The sequence below is a fragment of the Pectinophora gossypiella genome, chromosome 29 (assembly GCF_024362695.1).
Source record: "Pectinophora gossypiella chromosome 29, ilPecGoss1.1, whole genome shotgun sequence".
NCBI classification, from domain to species: Eukaryota; Metazoa; Arthropoda; class Insecta; order Lepidoptera; family Gelechiidae; genus Pectinophora; species Pectinophora gossypiella.
Window position 1 is genome coordinate 3,655,872 of NC_065432.1, and position 7,358 is coordinate 3,663,229.

Here is a 7,358-nt window from a genome sequence, read left to right on the forward strand (position 1 = left end):
TTTTTGTCGACGTCATTACCCGGCTCATCTATACTTAATTCAGTTAGCTCCTCCGCTTCTAACAAATTTTTAACCAAACCCAATGCTGTACAACTTAATTTGGGGGAAATCCAGACTATTACAGACACCACAAAGGTCATTAAAAATGCATCTCAAAAGCGTGTGGACGAGTTAATGCGATTACAACACTTTAATAGTGATGGCTGAAAAGTGGTGAAGTACTCTAAAGTCTTCAAACCCTTTTAGCCAATCCGGGCTTTGTGGAGCAAAAACTTAATACTGAACTTTGCCATCTAAATAAAGGCAAAGATTATCTTGCAACAACTGAAAGGACTATGGCAGGGCTTACTAATGGCTTACTAGAACAGAAAGAAATAATCTGTGACAATTTACAAGAAATTGTTAATTGGGCTAACAACTCATCGGCTGAGTCGAACCCAACTAATTTGTATGAAATGATAGTAATTTCTATTCTATTCTATTTTCTTTGTTTGTGGCTGCATCGTTCAGAAACGATGATTCTGCCAACATCAAAGTTCAAGAGAAAATACTTAACATTAAAATATAATTTTGATCGGTTAAATCCTGTATTTGGTCCGGCTTCTGCTCATTACAAAAATATGGAACAGATGTTACAGGTAGTTTGTGGAAAGAGGGCCGAATGCCTAGAAATTAGAAGGGAAAGGATTATCTCTGAAGTACATAATAAAAACCTTCAGAACACATTGAGGAGATTACCTCCAAGTGCCGAACATCTATACAATACAATACAAATACACTTTATTGCACCAAAATAAAAAGAAATAATTACAAAAAGACTCTTAACTGAGTAAATGGCAATTGGCGGCCTTATCGCTTAGAGCGATTTCTTCCAGGCACTGGTCATACAGTCACTGGGAGGCACAAATTCCTGGTTAAACGTTCCATCTTACCTGAAAGAAAATAAACCATTGGCAAAGAAGAGACCATCTGAAACTTTTGTGTCAACCTCATGATTCACACTAGGACATGAGTCAATAGGGCTCCGCCTAATACTTCAACACATACTTACACATACCCATAGCCAAACCGTAGTGTACAATAGAGAGCCCCTTATCTATCCCCTAGCTACACTTCTGCCTAACATCTGCACCTCGCACATTTTCAGCATTGACGAAATTGATCGCGGAGATCCTACGTTCGAGAGGAATTCGAGTTCTAGTCTACCTAGACCATTTCCTCCTAGTCAATCAAGACTGCACCAGGTTGATCACTCAAACTGCGGAAGTTGTGAGTCTCTCGGAATACTTGGGATGGCAGATAAATTATCTAAAATATATACTGAAATTGATTTCAGTATACACACAGTTGACACAGGAGTATTTAGGGATCACTTGGAATACAAAGTTGAACATAATGTTTCTATCAAAAGAAAAAATAAGACAGAACAGTCCATAGCAAACAGATAAAACAAGACATTGCAAAAAAAAAAAAAAAGAAGTTAAAACAGTACTAGGTCTGTCAAACTTCGCCAATTTTGTTATTCCAAAGATCCGCCTCCATTGTTGTTACCTTCAAATTTTTCTGAAATATTTTAAATTCAATCAAAAATTTACTGGTTTTATCCCCACAAGTACGGAACAACATGAAGTGGTGGAGCAAGTCAAGTCCCCATACACCCACTCACTGACTACCGATTCAGTGGACTCGGGTTGGGAAGCTCAGTTGGACAAGACCCTCTTATCAGAATCTTGGTCGAAAGAACAGAGGAGGAAGCACTCGATCTGGATAGAGCTGTTCGCAGTATATGCATTACATACATAAACAGCCTATATACGTCCCTCTGCTGGGCACAGGCCTCCCCTCAATCAACCGGAGGGGGTATGTGGCATACTCCACCACGCTGCTCCACTGCGGGTTGGTGGAGGTGTTTTTACGGCTAATAGCCGGGACCAACGGCTTAACGTGCCCTCCGAAGCACGGAATCATCTTACCTTTTCGGACAATCAGGTGATTCAAGCCTGAAAAGTCCTTTCCAAACAAAGGACAGTCTCACAAAGTGATTTCGACAATGTCCCCATCGGGAATCGAACCCGGCCCTCCAGATCGTGAGCCTAACGCTCTAACCACTACACCACGGAGGCTGTTGTGTTGGAGATATGTATTGATTCGGGATCAAATCCATCGTCTGCAGAATGCCCATATTCTAGTCCAGTTCAACAACCGAACATTGGTCTCCTACATTCGGAAGGAAGGGGGAACGCGCTCTCTCAATTTATTCAATCTGACATGCAAGTTGTTGAAGCTGACAGACAGGCTGAACATAACCCTGTCAGCACACTACCTCCCGGGGAGGTACAACTGCACTGCCGATCGCCTCTCACGGGCACGGCAGATATCGGAATGACACCTGTTGCCCACTACAACAAACCAATTATTTCATCGTTGGGGCACACCAGACGTCGATCTGTTCGCGTCTGCTGAAACAGCCGTGGTCAACATGTACGTCTCATTAGACTGCAAAGATTGCTCAGCACTCTTCTCAAACGCTTTCATTCAAGTGTGGGAACTTCAACTGGGCTGGACTTTCCCTCCACCCAACCTCATTCCTCGACTTCTGGCCCATATGAACAGCGCCAAGGGTCTGTATATTGTAATTCCTCCACTTCGGGAAAAAATATATTGGCTGGAAGACTTGAGGTCTTGGGCCTTATGGGTCATGGGTTCCCCCTATTACGATAGAGAGGCTCGCGGAGTGCCTAGTGGACACTGCCACGAACCGTTCACCCTTATAAATCAACCAATTGAACCTACAGGTTTGGTTACTTTAAGCTGGGGGCAACAAACTAGTAACTGGTCAGAATCGGAAAAGCAATTATTATATAACAGTTGGTGGCAATCCACAATGAGTACCTATTTTTCTGAAATTAAGCGGTGGTTCAAGTGGTGTGACGAAAATCGTGTTAGTAGCACAAGTCCAGAAATTTATCACATAAATGCAGATTTTTAGCCTACTTACACTTGGTGGAAAAACTTGCATACAGTTCGATTTTAGTCCATAAATCTGCAATATTTACATTTTGTAAAATTAGATGTGAACGTAAGTCTGATGACCAATTATTACTATGACAGATTTCAGCATCATTCAGAGCAATTTCAGCATCCAACAAGTAAAAAAAAAAAAAAAACTGCCTCTTTGGGATGTCCAGATTGTTCATTATTTGATTGGTTAGTTGTCCCATATCCAAAAAATACTTTATTTGAAATCTCTTTGGTTCAAAGACAGACACTACTATCCATAGGCAGTCAGGATGGCAGCTCCTAAAACACCCTAGCTAGCAAGCAAGTGTGCCCAGTTACTTGGATAAGACGTCTTACTGAAGTTTCTCAAAACAAAGGGAATGAGGTTGATAAACTGAAGCACCTATTTATCACTATAATAGGACAACCATAACCAGCTTCTAGGACTGTTATTGGCAGTTGGATACAATCTGTACTAAAAGATGCAGGGATCACAGCATCTCTCACAGGATCATTCAGATCAGCTGTGGCCTCAGCAAGCTGGGTTGAAAATCATCCCATTGATGACATACTATCATGAAGCAACTAGAAGAGTCAAGATACTTTAAAATATACATCCCATTTACTGTTTAATAATGTTGTGCCTGAATAATAATTTTATAAGTTCGAATATTATTATGTGTTGATTGTTTCATAAAAGTTTCTAAGAAACAATAAATATTATAATTTTTCACATAGCGTTTTGTGTTTGTCACCAGCAGATATCAAACAGGTCTTCATATCGACGTTGTGTGTTTTTAGACAAATACATAATATAATATTTTGAATTACAACAAAATAATTATTATGTATTGAAAGAAAAACACACAACGTCGCAGGAATATCTTCCTGGTGAAGGACTATGAAAAGATGACAGAATTGCAGTGCTACCACACTTTCAAAATTTATGAAAGTGTTGCCCTAGCAGGTGACAAGCAGGTAAATAGTACCAACATAGCGGGAGTAAAGGGTAAGTTCACAAAACAATCTTCATATCGACGTTGTGTGTTTTTCTTTCAATACATAATAATTATTTTGTTGTAATTCAAAATATTATATTATAAGGACTTTCCTGGCTACGTTCGCCAGAAACAATAGATGGCGTTGTACAGATTTGGGTCATATGATGTATATAATTATGTTGCTACCTATATTTATTGCTTCTCTTTATTTTGATCAGAATAATAATGTGTAGAAGATGTGTTGTGCCTGAGTGTAATAACAAGGGACTTCATTTATACATTTTATACCCAAAAACGAAGATAAAAGACGCATATTATGTCTGTTGTCCATGACATTAGAAGGTTAAACGAAGGCACAGGCCATCTTTGTTTTAACATAACAAATAACATAACAAATACTTTATTGCACAAACAGGAAAAAAAAACAAAATACAAAACAAAAGAGAAATAGAATTAGTACAATAGGCGGCCTTATTGCTAAGTAGCAATCTCTTCCAGGCAACCTTTAAGTATAGGAGATATTGAATATTAGGTAATATAGCGGGATAGTGCAGCATGGGAATACTTGTGCATATAAAAATAAATACACTTTTGACTACATAAACTACATAATAATAATACACATAATTATAATTGTTATAATAAATAAATATCACTACTTAAACTACTACATATACTATGGAAGAAAAGGAGTAGATAGATTATGAAGATGAAGAGGAAATAGAGGTAAGGAAATGCGCCTTGACTTGCCGTTTAAAGGACTCCAATGACGAAGCTCTCCTAATGCTTTCAGGCAGAGAATTCCACAAACGGACAGCTTGCACCGTGAAAGACTTGGAGTAGAAAGTTGAGGAATGGGAAGGAATATTTAGAGACAGATTGTTGGATGAACGGAGGTTGCGGGTAAGAGTAGAAGAATGAAAGACGAAGCGATCTTTAAGATAGCAAGGAGATTTTGGGTTAAAAAGGACGGAATATAGAAGGAACAGGATATGGCAGTCTCTCCGACGATAAATCGGTAACCACCCAAGCCTCGCACGGTAGTCGGAAACATGATCAAACTATGGGGAACGTAGCCTGGAAAGTTCTTCATTAGACTTACGAAAAATATTTATAGGTTTAAGTGATAGAGCTAGTAAGTATATACCGCGATCAGATCCAGCATGTTTTAAAGAAAGGCCAGTGCCCTGTTTAACAAAACTTACAAGTCCTGTATTACTAGAAAATAAAAAATATATACAGGGTGTTAGTGACATCGTAACGAACACTCAGGGGGATGATTTAGACCATGATTCTGAGTGAGTTAATATCAAGTGGATTTTTTCGTCGCAAAATTCATGTTTTTTTTTTAATTATTTTCAATTCTATAATTTTGCGATGAAAAATTCCACTTGATATTAACTCAGAATAATCAGCTGAATCATCCTCCTCAGTATTCGTTACGATGTCACTTACACCCCACACAAGTACATACAGTAGCCATACAAGTAGGTATGGGTGTTAGTGACACCGTAACGAATACTGAGGGGGATGGTTCAGACCATGATTCTGAGTTGATATCAAGTGGAATTTTCAGTCTGAATATTCCTGAAATTTTTTGTGTTTTTTTTAATTATTTTCAATTCCATACTTTTGCGACGGAAAATTCCACATGATATCATCTCAGAATCATGACCTCAATCACCCCTCAAAGTTTTCGTTACGATGTCACTAACACCCTGTATATAAAAAAAATAATAGTATTTTATGCAACAGTTGTATAAGAAGGGTCAAAAAATGCGAGTGGCGTGAGTTGCGATGTGAGCCTTGGCGAACATCGCAATAAGAGACGCCACGAGCATTTTTTGACCTAGTTATACAACGTTGCATACAACACTTTTTCTACGACGACGTAATTTTAAATGAAACAAAAATTATACAAAGAAAAATTTTATTTATAAAAATGAAGATGTAAATTTTGAATGGTATTGTGTGATATGGTAATATTGGGTACATTGGTAGGTTTTACTGCAGTGTTGATATGTAGATCGGTATTTTGTCCAATTTATTTTCCAACGCACGGGAAAATGGCGGCAAATGTATACTTTTTTTTTATAGTATATCTATGGCACCAAACAAAGTAAAGGTGCCAGTTTCCAGGTCAAAAAAAAAACAACAACAATGCTTTTTTGGCGACATTATAGTACAGTTACACTTTGTAAACAATGCTTTTATAGGCCATAGAGCGTACACTTTTTCAAAGAGTTTAATTATGTATGTACTTATATTAGACTTTTTGGTTATTTAAATGCCAGATTAAAGTAGAGGAGTAGAAAAAAATATTTTATTATCGAACAACTAGATCCATTTGGTTAGTAACAATTACCGGGTGAGAGCCTTCAGCGCTCCCCATTTGTCCGGCCAAGTAGTTAATGCCATCTGCGGCAAATCTACAATAAGTCACGTCAAAAAAAAAAAATTAAGCCTTAAGAACTATGTTAGTAAATTCAGGGAAATCGTCGAAAACTTGTGATTTCATTATTACAAGAATGTATTTATTATCAAAACTAAACATGTTACAAGTGTCAATATTTATTTTACAAGTATAATTTTACAGTCCCCCTACGTTTTTTGATGAACGTGATTTACATGTAACTTGTAGCTTGTGGACGTGTAGACTTGTAAGTTTTGATAAACACGACACTAGTCAAGAGTAGTCTTAACCGGCGAGCATGCTTGCCGGGTCTGTATGACAACCGCGCTGCGCGGCACGAATAATATTGAGCGCTTCGACCAATAAACGATACGAAATGTATAGATAGCTATACAAGGACATCAAACGGCTATTTGTAATTTAGGCACAGGGATCTTTGCGCACGTCTAGTGGTCGCATCGGTACTTTAATAAAATGAGCACTTTTCACTATAATCGTCTTTTACTTCGTCACACAATTTTTATATACAATTTTTAGCCAGAGCTAGATTTCCTTCACACGGAATAATGACAAGTCAATTCATAGTAAGGGTACAATAATAATTTTAAATTTCCAAATACCCTACAAAATATTAATATTTATAACATAAATAAGTTTGTTTCCTATGAACAGATTAATAATAGGTAGGTTCTCGTTTGCAACTGGTTCGGACCATAGTGCTGTCGATAACACTATTGGTCGAAGGCCTCGATATAATACGCGCCGCGCGCGGCGCGGTTACCGTGCAGTGCCTACTGGAAGTCTTTGATGAGAGTGAAGGAAGCGAAGGTGGTGTCAGGATTAGTGATGGGCAGGGAAAGAAAAAATTGGGTGGGAAAGAAAAAATATCGGGAAAATATGGGAAAATAAAATAAACACCCGAAAAATTCCCGAATCATGGGAAA